Raw genomic sequence first — 17,048 nt, forward strand, 5'->3', positions numbered from 1 at the left:
TGAGTGTTTGATGATGCCTTTCAGTTGCAGAGTTTACCAAACCTGCACCCACCTACGCTAGATTCCTTGTTACACAAAATAGTAAATATTCTTATATTTCAGGCACTTCTTGTTGGGTGTCTGTTAATTACATGAGAAAGCATCCTAATTAATATGACACATCTGTTTTCATTTCCCTTATAATATTTCACCATTTTTTCCGTAGGCATTGTTCATTTTTATAAGCAAGACATTTTTAAAAAATTACATTTCTAATTCTCTGTTACTGTTGATTAAGGAGGCTACTGATTTGTCGATCTTATATCCAGCTTAGTGATCACTCTTATTAATTCCAAAAGTTTATCTATAAAAATCTCTTATAGACTGTTCCATCACTTGCAAATAAACAGATTTTCTTTTTCTTTTTTATAAATCTATTATTCATTTTCTTTATCTTATTGTATTAGCTAAGACTTCTAGTATAGTACTGAAAAGAATCGGCCTGACCTGTGGTGGCACAGTGGATAAAGCGTCAACCTGGAAACGCTGAGGTTGCTGGTTCAAAACCCTGGGCTTGTCTGGTCAGGGCACATATGGGAGTTGATGCTTCTTGCTCCTCCCCCTTCTCTCTCTCTCTCTCTCTCTCCCCCCCCCCCCTCTATAATGAATAAATAAAATCTTTAAAAAAACATTAAAAAAAAAAAAGAAGCACTTATATAGTGAGCAGTTCTGTCTCCTCCTGACTGCTAGGAAGGCTTATTAAGTTTCACCTTTCAGGACCACTGCATGGTCCTACTACAGAGGGCTCTGTTTACATCACCTGCCCATTAGGTATGATTTTGTTATATATTCTTATAAAATATTCTTTATTAGGTTACAATGCTCCTTTTTTGTACCAATTTGCATTAGGCTTGGCTGCAAGTTAACACAAAAAAACTAAATGGTAGTATATTAAACTATGATAGAAGTGTATTTTCCATTGAGGAATTCAGAGGTAATCAGTCCAGAACACAAACAGTCTGAATGCTCCAGGTTCCCATTTTCATGTTGCTCCACCATCTTAACAGTCAAGGTGGAAAAGATAAGCTTTTCCCAATAAATGAAGAAAAAGCATTCAATAGAAGTTATCATTGACTTGTGTTTTAAAAAAGAAAACTTAAGAAATGAGAACTAGAAGTTATGGCTGACATTACTAATTTCACCCCAGTATTTGCTCTCCTCTTGTTCCATTGTAAAAGAAATTTCAATCTTTTCTTCTGAATTCCAAATTTATTTGCATAAATTTATCAACTTTCTCTTAGGATTTATTTAATTTCTATTTTCATGTAATATGGTTTTGCTCCCGTTTTATGTTCTTGATATTGTTTACCTGTACTCTTTATTTTCTTGATTAGCTTAGCTACACATTTTTCTTTTATTAAAAATTTTTAATTTTAATTGTAGTTTTTTGTATTGTTTGTTTCCTAACTCACTGATTTCTAATTTACCTTTATTTCCTTCCTTTTGTGATTTTAAGGCTCTTTCTTTCCCAACCCTCACCTTATTTTATGAGCTGACTGCAAACTCATATACTTTTTTTAATCTTTTTTTAATAAATTAATTATAGGTTCTAATTTTACATTTTAATTCTACACTGACTGCATCACATATTTTTATGTGATCTTTTCATTTCCACATAGTTTATAATATTTTGGGCATTCTATTATGATTTTCTCTTGAACCCAAAAGTTTTTTAGGAGAGCATTTCTAAACATGCGATTTTTAACTTATTTTTATAACTCTTCCTTTGTTTTGGCTTTTAAGGGTCTTACTTAATTGCACAAAAAATATGTGTAATATAAATTATTTAAAAAGTGTCAAAGTCTTCTTTGTGATATGCAAATGTTTGCAAATGTTCTATGTTAGCATGAAAACAAATTATAATCTTCATTGTGTTCAGGGTTCCATATAAAGCTATTAAATAAATTTATATACTTTTTCTTTAAATATTTTATAGTCTTGTATTTTTTTTTTTTTTTGGCACTTTGGGTCATCATTTTTTGTGAAAATTTACTACTGTGTGTATAACATGATCAGTTTTTCGCTTTTATATAATATAAAGCCATGTTGTTTAGTTTATGCCAAGGTCATGATTGGTAGAGAATAATGTATTTCATTATTATATAGCGTCTCTCTTTTTTTTCCTGTTTGTTCTTTTTATCATAAATTCCACTGTGTCTAATATTAATATTGCTACTCCACATTCTCTTGAAATTTGAATGATCTACCTTTTATCCTCACCCTTTATTTTCAACCTTTTGGATTGATATTGTTTTAGATATATGGCTTTCTTGTCAATTGTATCTGTTGCTCTCTCTCCCTCTCTCTCATTCATTTTGATAATCTCTGCTTTCCAGTCTTGGTTTTAATTAATTTGTATGTATGATGCATTTTTATTATCTTAGTTTTTTTTGTTTTGTTTTTTTTTTGCATTTTTCCAAAGCTAGAAACGGGGAGGCAATCAGACAGACTCCCACATGCGCCCGACAGGGATCCACCCGGCATGCCCACCAGGTGGCGATGCTCTGCTCATCTGGGGCATTGCTCTGTTGCAACCAGAGCCATTCTAGCTCTTGAGGCAGAGGCCACAGAGCCATCCTCAGCGCCCGGGCCAACTTTGCTCCAATGGAGCCTCAGCTGCGGGAGGGGAAGAGAGAGACAGAGAGGAAGGAGAGGGGGAGTGGTGGAGAAGCAGATGGGCGCTTCTCCTGTGTGCCCTGGCCGGGAATCAAACCCAGAAGTCCTGCACGCCAGGCTGATGCTATACCACTGAGCCAACTGGCCAGGGCCTTACTTAGTTCATTTTTAATGGATACAATTCCTGTTTCCTCTCTTTAATTTTCTTAAACTCACTGTTTAAGTCTTTGTCAGACTGCTTCATAAAATTATTTAGAGTTGGAATAAATTATTGATTCTGTTGACTATTTTGGGGGGCACTAATTTTCTACACATTTTCTCAAAAGTCTGAAGGCTTGTTTTATATGAGAGGCTTTTTGTTTTGTTTGTTTTCCAGTCTCTTGCACCAGCTGAGTGTTTTTCGGATGCTTCCACCCAGCACCGTGGCCCCTGCCCCTCTGTTCACAGACAGGGTCAGGTGGTTTCTGGGGCTCCTAATTCACAGCAGTAATGAGAGTGTGACAGAGTCTGTCACAGAACCCGGAGCAATTCCTTATAAGAAAGCTGGGTCTTAGGTCTCTCCCCCCCTAGACCCATCACTCTTGAGAGTCTGACCCTGTCTTTAGGCAGTTAGCCTGCACAAACATTTAATCTCTGTTAACTGGAGAAGCCAGGTCTCTTTCTGCTACTGCCTGCAAGCCCCATGACTTCATCCCCACTCATTGCTTCCCAGATCCATAAAAATATTTTTTCTTGTTTTTTAGTTTGACTATTTCTTATTTTTTTCTTTTTATACTTTGTTGTTCTCCACTTTGTACTTAGAGCACAAGAAATATGTAAGAAATATAAATTAAGAGGTGCCAACTTGACTGTAGGTCCATTTTATAGTTATTTCCCTAAAAATCATAAACTCCTTAGGCTGGCATTCAAGGTCTTCTGTATTTCAGATCCACCCCTACTCCACTGACAGCCATCCTGCAGCCCACTTCCCTGAAGTCACCTACTGTCCCTTAAACATGGCATGTGCTTTTATTCTTCTGAATATTTACCTATGCTGTTCTTTCTGGCAGGCTGGCCTTCCTGCCATACCTTTCATCTTCAAGATCTTGATCAAAAAATCATTTCAGTTGGGAAGTTGGCTCCAGATCCTACAGCTAAGCTATTTATTTCTTCTCTGTGCAATGCACTCAATACATGTGAACTGTGTAAATAAATGAATGAATCATATGGTGTGCAAGATTGAGAAAACACCCAGTACCTGTGGTTTACTGCCATATTGTTACTTCCATGGTCAATTTCTGTTTATCTAAGAACCTGCTCGGAGCAACTGTAATGTATTATATTTTCCCAGTACATTTAGAAATAAAGGGATAGCAGTAGACACAGTTTTTTATGAAGTTTTTTGTTTCATTTCATAGCCATTAAGCTAACTCTGCAAGAAGCCAGTTAAGACAGCCCAATACAACATGCCTATTGTAAAAGTGTGGCTTTTACGACTATGTGGGCAAAATGATTAAGGCAACCATCTCATTTCCTTCCTCAACTTCATGATGGTCTTTTAAAAGGGGGAGAGGAGATGTTAACATGAGCTTTATTTGTTTCCTTTTTAGAAAAGTTAAAAGTATGGAAAAAAGTTTAAATACTTCAAGCTCTAGTATGTTTAAATGCTTTAACATCTATAAAACTCAATTGTATCTCTATTTATTATGATTCTGTCTCAAGAGAAGGGTTTCTTTTTTGGGTCCCTTTTTGACAGGGAAAGGATCATTTATCAAGGAAAATGGAACCAAATGGCATGTTTTTTAGCAAAAATGTTTACCTGATTGTCATGTTTTGGGGAATCCTTCAGGATACTATTTCTTTCCCAGGAACAGAATGAAGGCTCTGCGACGTGGGAGGAACAAAAAGGGTTTCGGTCCAGGGGGAGTTACATGGCCTTCCTTTCCGCAGGCTCAGTTACAAGGCTATGGCAAAAACAGAAATCCAACCGAGTAACATTTTTGTTCTAAAATCTAAAATTTATCTCAAGTCTCTGTCTCTTCTGGGGAGAGAAACTAAATGTATTCTAACAAGCAATTAAACAAACAAAATATCCCCTAAAACCACAGACTCCTCTGGAACCTGTCTACATACACCCTCCTCCCTCACTGTATCCCTTCCCACCAAAGCCCGAGTCAGTGGTACCTCCTCCCCAAACCCACACTCACCTGGTCCAGTTAGCATCACGGTAGGGCTTGTTCTGTCCACACAGGCGATGTGTTAGGCAAAAGTCACACATGGAAAACATGGGCAAGAGAACTAGAAAGCAAATTAAAGTTATCTTCTCATCTAACTTCAGAACTTTGCTCCTTGATTCCAATAGTCAGCACAGATTTCTGAAAACCTGAAATGTAACTTACGTGAGATTTTTTTTCTTCCTAATGACTCTGAAAAACATTTTTTTTCTCCAAATCACTATTTCCCTCCATATTCCTAATTTGATCTCAAAGCTTTATTCATTTACTTCATTGAACAGAAAATCATTAGCTACACACCCTGTTATCTGCTACATTTCCTATAGATATACACTTTGAATCCATGGTGAGCCTTTGTAAAGGACTTAGCATTTAGGCAGTTTAGGATTCTGAATCATTTTCAACGTCTACAACAAGCATCCAAAGTTGATAAATTGTCACTTCTCCTTGTATGATCAACCATCATCTTGTACTTGAGGCCGTGGTACATCCCAGAGAAGGGACTAAGGAGGGGGGACATGGGATATTTTATTTACAAAGAACATATCTGAAAGTATCTTTTGGTTTATTGTCTTGATCTTTTATGCTAAGCAACTGTGAATGTTTAAAGAGGAGAGCAAAAATAAATAACCAGTTAGAGAAAGAAGTACTACCTAAAAAAAAGGTATCAGTCCCAGCTCTTAGATACATGATTGTGCTACATTTATCTTCATTTCATCTCAAATCACATCCAGGAGCCTTTGCTAGGTACTAGGCACCATGTAAAGTTCTAGAGCAGTGCTGTCCAATAGAAATATAATGAAAGTCACATACATAATTTTAATGTTTCTAGTAGCCACGTTACTATTAGAAAGAAAGTATGAATGTGGTCTGGCCCAGCCAACCTCCAACCTCACCCCCTCACTCCCACCTCTCTCATGAACCTCAGCCTCCTTGCATTTCAAGTTCTCCCACAAGCCAGTTTCTTCCTCCTGGGGGCTTCTAAGCATATGTCATTGCCTGGGGGGTCCCTCCTCTGTCTCTGTCACAGTTCCTTGTCATTTGGTAAAGAGTAATAATTGATGTCTGAGAGGAGCTGGATGTGTACTCAATATTTAAGAGAGCTTGCACTTTATGAAAAATAGGGAATAATACTTTCATCCAATGGTAGAATTTGGGATTCCAAGAGGACTTGCATCTAGGATTGTGTAGATTGTTTTTGACATTAGCTTGAAGTTAAGGGGGTGAGCGAGATTGTCAACACATTGTGCGCTTTTCTTCCCAAGCCATGAGCTGGCACAGAGCTGTGTCTTCCCGAAGAAAAGAATGACTTTTTTAATTTTCCCAAAGCCACTGTAATAGCCAGTGACGGCCTTGTGTTTAAGGGGGCTCTGTGATGGGGGAGAGACCTTGTTGGTCCCTCTTTAAACGTGTCTTAACACTGTCGCTGTATAAGTTCTATTTAACTAGGAAGTGCATATTTGTGTATTTGTAACAATTTCTAGATCTTGACTATGAGAGTCTCCTGGGAAGAAACAGAAAAAGAACAGAAATATCAATCATGGCCTGAACTGTGGTGGGGCAGTGGGTAAAGCTATTCCACTGGAATGCAGAAGTCTTCAGTTCAAAACCCCAGGCTTGCCTGGTCAAGGCACATACAAGAAGCAACTACCATGAGTTGATGCTTTTGCTCTTCCCATTTCCCTTTCTCTCTCTCTCCTCTCTCTAAAAAAATCAATGGATAAGTCTTTAAAAAAATAAAATAAAAAAAGATCCTGATCAGGCAGTGGTGCAGTGGATAGAGCATCGAACTGGGATGCAGAAGACCCAGGTTCAAGATCCCGAGGTCGCCAGCTTGAACTGGGGCTCATCAGGTTTGAGCAAAGCTCACCAGCTTGGACCTAAGGTCGCTGGCCCAAGCAAGGGGTTACTTGGTCTGCTGTAGCCCCACAGTTAAGGCACATATGAAAAAGCAATTAATGAACAACTAAAGTGTCGCAACAAAAAACTGATGACTGATGCTTCTCATCTCTCTCTGTTCCTGTCTGCCTGTCCCTATCTATCCCACTCTCACTGTAAAAAAAAAAAAAAAAGAAAAGAAATATCAATCATGTCAACAAATCTTATTTTGGGCCCAACATGGATCATCTTTGCCTTGAGACTCTGGTTCCCTGGCATTCACATGGAGTTTCCCACGGCAGCACAAGGGATGGGTTTCTGCTTCATACTCTCTCCAAAGTGTGCCTTATTGAGAATTAGAGGAGAAAAGAGTCACAACCAGATGTAGGAGGCCTTCTGGAGGAAGGTCTGAGGGACATGGTCTTGGGGACCACTATCCTGGTGTTACAAAACCTCCCTTACAATCCACCCCCACTTTATAAATTCACATCATTTAAAATTTCCCAAATTTCTCTCAACCTTCTCTTTTATCTTCTTCCTCCCTCCTATATGTTAATATTAATCAACCATTTAAAAAATATTTTTAGTGCTTATTGTGCTGCAGCAATGGCAAGAGAAGACACAGTCTCTAGTCCTACAGAGCCTAACTTGAATGTCTAAGCTTGTTTCTCCCAACAGAAGAGTTTAGATCTGAGGTGGTCTCTTGGAATGTGATGTTCAGATTTCCACCATTCCTGGTTCCCTTTTCATGTTCTGTAATGTGTTCCTAAATGCTGAAGAGACTTAGTTATGTCCCTGACAATATGTCAAAGAGAACAAAGTGCACAGCTCCAATCCCTGCTCACACCCAGAAATGAAGCTATTTCTTCCCTGGGTTTTTTTTACCACTTGTTAATTAGAATGTCCTCACTTAACATTGTCAATAGGTTTTTGGATTTCAAGCAAAATGAAATATAATGAAGCCAATGTTACCAGAGGATCATTGATATATGTCTTAAGTTCCCATGGCACAGTTCTGGTTACAAAAACATCACCGAATGTTTAACTAAAAACCCTAAACACTTTTAATATTATATACTAAAATAAATGTAAGCTATACTCCATTTAAGAGAGATGAATACAAGGCCCTGGACGGTTGGCTCAGTGGTAGAGCGTCGGCCTGGCGTGCAGGAGTCCCCGGTTCGATTCCCGGCCAGGGCACACAGGAGAGGCGCCTATCTGCTTCTCCACCCCTCCCCCTCTCCTTCCTCTCTGTCTCTCTCTTCCCTCCCACAGCCAAGGCTCCATTGGAGCAAAGTTTGCCCGGGCGCTGAGGATGGCTCTGTGGCCTCTGCCTCAGGCGCTAGAATGGCTCTGATTGTGGCAGAGCAATGCCCCAAGATGGGCAGAGCATCACCCCCTGGTGGGCAGAGCATCACCCCCTCGTGGGCGTGCCGGGTGGATCCCGGTTGGGCACATGCGGGAGTCTGTCTGACTGCCTCCCCGTTTCTGGCTTTGGAAAAATACAAAAAAAAAAAAAAAAAAAAAAGATGAATACAAACAAGTAAGAGAATTCTTTTCTAACCTGTTTATTCCAGTTTAGGGTCTCAGGCCGTCAGAATTTCAAGAAGCAAGGCAGGCAGAGCGCCTTCCCACTGCAGGGTGCACTCACTCCCACACTCAATCAGACTGGGTCAACATAGACACTCAATTAACTTAACGTGCACATGTTTGGAATGTGGGAGGAAACTGGAACCCCCAGAAAAAACCCACATGGACATAGGGAAAGGGGGCAAACGCCACGCAGACAGTGGCCCCAGCCAGGGATTGACTTTATTTCATCATCAATGCTATAATGGATCAATGTGGAACAAAATGACATTATTTGAAGACTGGCTGTGCACTTAGATTTCTTAAACGCTAAATCAGACTGGCCTCTAGGACAGGACCCCAGCTCTGCACCAACTCATAAAACTTCTCTAGACCTCAGGTATTAAGCACAGCATTTAAGTTTTTTGTTTGGTTTTTTTCATTTTTCCGAAGCTGGAAACAGGGAGGCAGTCAGACAGACTCCTGCATGCGCCCGACCGGGATCCACCCGGCATGTCCACCAGGGGGAGGTGCTCTGCCCCTCTGGGGCATCGCTCTGTTGCATCCAGAGCCATCCTAGCGCCTGAGGCAGAGGCCATAGAGCCATCCTCAGCCCCCGAGCCAACTTTGCTCCAATGGAGCCTTGGCTGCGGTAGGGGAAGAGAGAGACAGAGAGGAAGGAGAGGGGGAGGGGTGGAGAAGCAGATGGGCTCCTCTCCTGTGTGCCCTGGCCGGGAATCAAATCTGGGACTCCAACCCGGGACTCCTGCATGCCAGGCCAACGCCGTACCACTGAGCAAACTGGCCAGGGCCAGCATTTAAGTTTTAACTCACTTTCCCTTGTTAGCATTTTCATACCATCTGTAGCCTCATACTTATTTGTCACCAGATATTTGTTGAACAGCTGTATTAATTTTGCAATGAGTCTGGGTAAGCAACAAAAGCAATAAGCCTGAATCCCTATCATGTTTGAACTCATGAGCCAGTGGGGGAGACAAATAAGGAAGTAAATCGTTTCAGTCAGGAAGATAAGAGCCATGATAAGTCCTACAGAAAAATAGCAAACAGCCTGACCAGGTGGTGGTGCAGTGGATAAAGTGTTGGACTGGGATGCAACCCAGTCAGGCTCAAAACCCCAAGATCGCATTGATGCTTCTCATCTCTCTCCCTTCCTGCCCATCTGTCTCTCCCTCTGTCTCTCTTTCTCTGTTTCTGTCACACACAAAAAGGAAAAACAAGAAAACAGAGTCATTAACTTGAGCTAATGAAACTAGGGTGACTTCATGGAGGAGATTATTTTTAAATGGAATTTTAGAGAGTGAATAGGATTTAACCATTTAAGAAAGTGAAGGAAGACAATTCTAGGCAGAAAGAACAGAGTATATTAGGTGCCAAGGAAGGCGTGCTGGGTCTCCATTTTACAAAGTGATAGACACCAATTCTTCAGTAGTTTGTCTCTATCTGAAAACCTGGGTATTTAAGAGGCAAGTCAGCTTGGTGGTAAAGCACTGGCCTTGCATGTGGAACTTCCCAGTTTGATTCCTGGCCAGGGCACACAGGAGAAGCGCCCATCTGCTTCTCCATCCTTTGCCATCTCCTTTCTCTCTGTCTCTCTCTTCCCTTCCCACCTCAGGCACTAGAATGGCTCCAGTTGCAATGGAGCAGTGCCCCAGATGGGCAGAGCATCACCCCCCAGTGGGCTTTGAACTGTTGATTGTGTGTGTGACCATCACCCAAAGTCAAATCATTTTCCATCACTGTATATTTGTTCCTCTTTACTTCCTTCTCTCCACACCTCCCCCATGACCCCTTCCTTCTGGAAACCACTTCACTTTGATCTATGTCCATGTGTCTCAGTTTTATATCCCACCTAAATGTGAAATCATACAGTTCTTAGTTTTTTTCCAATTATTTCACTTAGTTTACTGCTCTCAAGTTTCATCCATGTTGTCATAAATGGCAATATGTCTTCATTTCTTATGGCTGAGTAGTATTCCATTGTATATATGGACAACATCTTCTTTATTCAGTCCTCTATCGAGGGACACTTTGGCTGTTTCCATGTCTTGGACACCGTGATTAATGCTGCGGTGAACATGGTGAGTGCATATGTTTTTGCATACCAATGTTATCAAGTTCTTTTGGTAGATACCCAGTAGAGGGATTGCTGGGTCATGTGGTAGTTCTATTCTTAATTTTTTTGCGGAACCACCATACTTTCTCCCATAATGGCTGTACCAGTTTACATTCCCACCAACAGTGAATGAGGGTTCCTTTTTCTCCACAGCCTCTCCAACATTTGTTATTACCTGTCTTGTTGATAACAGCCAATCTAACAGGTGTGAGGTGGTATCTCATTGTAGTCTTGATTTACATTTATCTAATAGCTAGTGAATATGAGCATTTTAAAAAATATCTGTTGACCATTTGTCCATTCTTTGATAAAAGATCAAGCCCTGAGAATTAATTTATCATGACTCTGGGTTATACTCTTTATGTCATTCTTCTTTTTCCACAAAAGGTAATCTGAATTTGCTACTGATTCATTTTCTCAGACTATTTCCAGCCTGTAACGTTTTGGAATTCAAATATTCCCCCCCCCCCACTTTCTCTGTTTTTTTTTATTCAAGCTGGTGGTGTTTCTGCTTATACAATTCTATTAAAACTTTTGAGAGCTTCCTATGAATTATACTGTGATTCATACCATTAAAAAAAGCCACATCTACAAATCTTTTTATGAAAAATCACAGTCTCCTTTGGGCTTCTGCTGAAGCTGCTGAGGACTCTTAAAAGTCCTGGGTTTGTTGTGCATTTTGTTGTGACTGAAGAGTTCTCTAAGGCATTACTTTAAGTCCTTCCAAAGTCTTAACAAAGAATTTTATACTTACACTCTCAGTTTCATCTTTGTACAATGTTTTCCTGACCATGTCCTAAATTTTAGTTTTGTCCAGAACCATTCTTAATTTAACATTGCTTTAACATCCACCTGGAGAAGGAGATTTTCAAACTCAGTACATTCTGTCTTCTTCATATTAAATTTCTTTTTCTTGAGCTTATTCCTCACCCTTCACATTTTAATGTAAGCAGCAAAAAAAGCCAGGATGTCCTTTAACCCTGCCTGGAAATCTCCTTAGCTAGATCACCTAGTTCACATTATTGTAGGCAAGAGTGTTGCTAAACTTTCTGTCACTTCATAATGGAGCCTCTTCTCTCTGGTTTCCAGTAACATTTTCCTCACTTTTCTTTTCTTTTCTTTTTTTATTAAATGAGAAGCGGGGAGGCAGAAAGACAGACTCCTACATGCACCCTGACCAGGGTCCACGCGGCAAGCCCCCTACAGGGCGATGCTCTGTGCATCTGAGGCCACTGTTTGGTTGCTCAGCAAACAAGCTATTTTAGTGCTTGAGGTGTGGCCATGGAGCCATCCTCAGCGCCTGGGTCCAACTTTGCTCAAACTATTCGAGCCATGGCTGCGGGAGAGGAAGAGAGAGAGAGAGAGGTAGAGAGAGAGAGAGAAAGAGAACGGGGAGGAGTTGAGAAGCAGATGGTCGTTTCTTCTGTGTGTCCTAACTGGGAATTGATATGTGGATCTTTTTTTTTTTTTTTTATAATTTTATTTTTTTAATGGGGTGACATCAATAAATCAGGATACATATATTCAAAGATAACAAGTCCAGGTTATCTTGTCGTTCAATTATGTTGCATACCCACCACCCAAAGTCAGATTGTCCTCTGTCACCTTCTATCTTGTTTTCTTTGTGCCCCTCCCCCTCCCCCTTTCCCTCTCCCATTCCCCCCTCCCCCCTGTAACCACCACACTCTTATCAATGTCTCTTAGTTTCACTTTTATGTCCCACCTACGTATGGAATAATACAGTTCCTGTTTTTTTCTGATTTACTTATTTCACTCCTTATAATGTTATCAAGATCCCACCATTTTGCTGTAAATGTTCCGATGTCATCATTTCTTATGGCTGAGTAGTATTCCATAGTGTATATGTGCCACATCTTCTTTATCCAGTCATCTATTGATGGGCTTTTTGGTTGTTTCCATGTCCTGGCCACTGTGAACAATGCTGCAATAAACATGGGGCTGCATGTGTCTTTACGTATCAATGTTTCTGCTAACTGGGAATTGAACGCTGTGCTTCCACAAGCTGAGCTGACATTCTACCACTCAGCCAACCGGCTGGAACCTCACTTTTCTTTAATCCTTGACAGAAAGCCTTCTTGAGGACATTGGGCTTCTGCTAACAGTCTCTTTGAGACCTTTTAAGTTTTTACTAATAATCTTCTCAAGGTCTTCCAGTTTATGTCCTCTACTGTTCCAAAGCCACTCTTATATTTTAACTTTTTTTGTTACAGCAGCAGCTCATTGTCTCTCCCCTCTGCGCCCCCACTGTGGACTCCCTTGACTACTTACATCTCCAGCTCCTGCCCAGCAAACCAGCCCTGGTCTCTACCCCTGCAGTGAGTAAACAGTTTTCTTCCAGAACTTCTGTTCCTTTTGAAGGCCTCAGGAAACAATTATAACATATTCCTCCAAAGATAAGCTCCTCAGAGGCACTGTCTCAGGAAAGAGCTGAAAGACAGAGTTAGTGAAATATTTTATTTAATGCTGTTTTCAGGAACAACTTACTAAACAAACTGAAAAACTTCTCAGAGTGTTAAGTATTTTATCTGGAGAAAAGTATCATTTTAGAAAATGTTTCACTATCATTTTCTAAATGAAGAAGAGAAATCTAAACAGTGCTGTAAGAAACATTTTTAGTTCTCTGTTTCAAAGCAAAATCCAGAGAGTGAGATCCATTTCTAACATTTTTGGAGATGGGTGGAGAAATGTAGGATTATATTGTGTTAGGCTAATGTGGCTTATTACTGTTTTATTTTTCACCAGCATCAGCTTGCCTGCGGAAGGAATGCATGGTAGAGTGGGAAAGGCTGACGACTCGTGCAGACCTAGGCCAGTTTCTTAACCCCTTGTTTCTTCATCTCTAAGGTAGAATCATAATTATCTCATAAGATTGATGTGAGGGGGCCCTGGCCAGTTGGCTCAGCAGCAGAGCGTCGGCCTGGCGTGCGAGGGACCCGGGTTCGATTCCCGGCCAGGGCACATAGGGGAAGCGCCCATTTGCTTCTCCACCCCTCCCCCTCTCCTTCCTTTCTGTCTCTCTCTTCCCCTCCCGCAGCCAAGGCTCCATTGGAGCAGAGATGGCCCGGGTGCTGGGGATGGTTCCTTGGCCTCTGCCCCAGGTGCTAGAGTGGCTCTGGTTGCAACAAAGCGACCCCCCGGAGGGGCAGAGCGTTGCCCCTGGTGGGCGTGCCGGGTGGATCCCGGTTGGGCGCATGCGGGAGTCTGTCTGACTGTCTCTCCCCGTTTCCAGCTTCAGAAAAATACAAAAAAAAAAAAAAAAAAAGATTGATGTGAGGGTTGGAGGAAATACAATGTATGAGAAATTGCCAGGCACAGCAATAGCGGGTGATAAACTACTCTAAACTTAATAATATGGAAATTGCAATAATGACTTTTCGTGTTTCCTCTGAAGCCTCCGTTTGTCTTTCTGCAATGTTTGAAACCAGGAGTCCATGCTCCCACTCCTTGCCACGGCTGGGAAGGAGCAAGAGGAAAGGCAGCTTCTCTCCTGCTTTCTTAAGAATTAGGTTCTCAATAGTGACGTGCTCCTTCCTGCTTCCCCACACTGGCCTCAGCCCACATACCAGCTGTTCAAAATGGTGAAAGAAATCACTTACTGTGATGTTTTGGGAATCAAACCCAATGCCATCCAGAAAGAACAGAAAAAGGCTTACAGGAAGCTGACCTTGAAGTACCACCCTGATAAGAATCTAAATGAAGAAGAGAAGTCTAAACAGATTTCCCAAGCTTATGAAGTGCTCTCTGCTGTAAAGAAAAGGGACTTATCCAACAAAGGAGGAAAACAGGCAATGAAAGGAGGTGGAGCAGGTGGCAGTTTGGGCTCCCCCATGGACATCATTGAGACATTTTCTGTGGAGAAAGAAGAAGAATGCAGAGAGAAAGGAAAGGTAAAAATGTTGTGCATCAGCTCTCAGTAACCTTAGAATATTTATGTAACAATGCAACAAAACAGCTAGCTCTGTAAAAGAATGTGACTTGTAACAAATGTGAAGGCAGAGGTGGTAAGAAAGGAGCAGTAGAGGGCTGTCCATTGCCAAGGTCCTGGATGCAAATAAGAATTCATCAGATAGGACCTGGAATGGTTCAGCAAACTCAGTCTGTGTGCATGGAGTGCCAGGGCATGGGGAACGGATCAGTCGTAAAGATAGATGCAAAAGCTACAACAGAAGGAAGATGTTGAGAGAAGAGTCTAGAGGTTCATACTGACAAAGCCATGAACGATGGCCAGAAGATAGCATTCCATGGTGAAGGAGACCAAGAACCAGGCCTGGAGCCGGGAGATATTATTACTGTTTTAGATCAGAAGGACAACGAGGAGAAGACCTTTCCATGTGTGTAGACAAACAGCTGGTTGAACCACAGTGGCTTCCAAAAGCCAATAGCTCCTGTTGACAACTGAACCAGAGTCATCACCCCTCGCCCAGGGCAGATCATGAAGCATGGAGCTGTCAAGCGTGGGGTAGATGAAGGCATGCCAATACGTCATAGACCAGTGGTCCCCAACCTTGTTTGAGCCAGAGACAGGTTTAATGTCAGAAAATATTTTCACAGACCGGCCTTTAGGGTGGGACAGATAAATGTATCACGTGACTGAGACAAGCGTCAAGAGTGAGTCTTAGATGGATGTAACAGAGGAAATCTGGTCATTTTTTAAAAAGAAAACATCGGTCAGACTTAAATATAAATTAAATGGAAATAATGTAAGTTATTTATTCTTTCTCTGCAGACCGGTACCAAATGGCCCATGGACCGGTACTGGTCTGCGGCCCAGGGGTTGGGGACCACTGTCATAGACCATATGAAAAGGATCATCTAATCATTGAATTTAAGGTAAACTTTCCTGAGAATGGCCTTCTTTCTTCAGATAAACTTTCTTTGCTGGAAAAACTTCTACCTGAACGGAAGGAAATAGAGGAGACTGATGAAAAGAACCAGGTCGAACTGGTGGATTTTGATCCAAAGCAAGAAAGATGGTGCCATTACAAAGGAGAAGCATATGAGGATGAGCATCATCCTTGGGGTGGTGTTCAGGGTCAGACCTCTTAATGGGGCCAGTGAGTAACCCTCACTGCTGGCCTTTTATAAACTGTAGAGAATGAGTGAAGGACTATAAACATAATATGCTCACTACTTACAATCATTTTATTTTTTAAATATTCAACTATGGTAATGTTTTAAAAATTAAATGAAAAATAAACTCAAGTTTAAAAGCTTAAAAAACATTTTAGGTTTTTTTAAAAAACATAAACATTTTAAAACATTTAGTATGGTTCTTTTCCATACTAAATAAAAATCTCAAATTTGGGACTATGCAATATGAAAATTTTCAGAGATCATGTTAAATTTGTTACCAACAGCCTGTCCAGGTGGTGGTCCAGTGGATAGAGCGTCGGACTGGGATGCGGAAGACCCAGGTTCGAGACCCCGAGGTCTCCAGCTTGAGCACGGGCTCATCTGGTTTGAGCAAAAGCTCACCAGCTTGAGCCCAAGGTTGCTGGCTTGAGCAAGGGGTTACTCGGTTTGCTGAAGGCCTGCAGTCAAGGCACATATGAGAAAGCAATCAATGAACAACTAAGGTGTTGCAATGCACAACAAAAAACTAATGATTGATGCTTTTCATCTCTCCATTCCTGTCTGTCTGTCCCTGTCTATCCCTCTCTCTGACTCTGTTAAAAAAAAAAAATTGTTACCAACAGACCATTATTTCAGAGAAGAAATGAGACCAACTTAATATGATTTCTGCCTAAATTCACCCAGGTTTTCATCTCTCTGGCTTTGTCTCCTGTGGTGTCACACTGGGAAAAGCATGGAATTGGGGGAAAAGAGACTAAAGAAGGTGAATATAAGGTTCGGAGGAGGAGGAGTGTCAGACTATTGGAGAAGAGCTGTTGAAACCCTGGTGCTGTATGTCTGTGAGAGGAAACTGGGAGGGGAGATGTGGACAAAAGCAGAGGCTCAAGGAGAGGGAGTGTGAAGGAGAGGCATTTGGACTGCCCTTCACGGGAAAGAAGATAAGGAAGGAGCTATGGAAGGAATGAGTTAATTGGGTTTTCCAGAATTCTGGTAGACGTCCTCTCCTTGCTGCCCCCATGCCTTGCTCTTGAGATAATTCCTCCATTTTACAAAACCTGTATTCTTTGTCCCCTCCCTGCTTAGGTCAGGCCAAGTTGTCTCTTGTCTTGGAAATGACACCAGCCTCCTAACCAACTGGTCCTTTCACCTCACACCCCTGCCCACTAATCTGTTCATCTCACAACTACAGTGACCCTTCTTCAATCTGATCTTGTCCCCGACCCACCCCACACTTCAGACTTTTCAATGGATTCCTATACCTTTCAAGCCCGAGTCTGATCTCCTCGCTGCAGCATATCAGGCCTTTTGGGACCTGTCTTGGCCCATCTCTCAGCCTCACCTCTCTGCATTCTCTGCTCCAGCCCCCCAGGCAGCCCGTCACCCCCCAGAGCCTGGCCTCTTCACCTGCTTTGCTTGTGCTCTGGCTCTCACTCAGTCTTTTCTCTTTCATCAATCTAAATTTGTGCTTTGAACTTGGTATTTCCTCTTCAGATCTTTCCCCCTTC

The 17,048-nt window shown here is 41.5% G+C and overlaps 1 pseudogene; it reads left to right on the forward strand.

The window, feature by feature from the left end:
- The first annotated feature begins 14,045 nt into the window (after positions 1-14,045).
- On the forward strand, positions 14,046-15,516 carry LOC136322925 (dnaJ homolog subfamily A member 1-like; annotated as a pseudogene).
- The last annotated feature ends 1,532 nt before the right edge of the window (positions 15,517-17,048 follow it).

Source organism: Saccopteryx bilineata, chromosome 2, assembly GCF_036850765.1.
Source record: "Saccopteryx bilineata isolate mSacBil1 chromosome 2, mSacBil1_pri_phased_curated, whole genome shotgun sequence".
NCBI lineage: Eukaryota > Metazoa > Chordata > Mammalia > Chiroptera > Emballonuridae > Saccopteryx > Saccopteryx bilineata.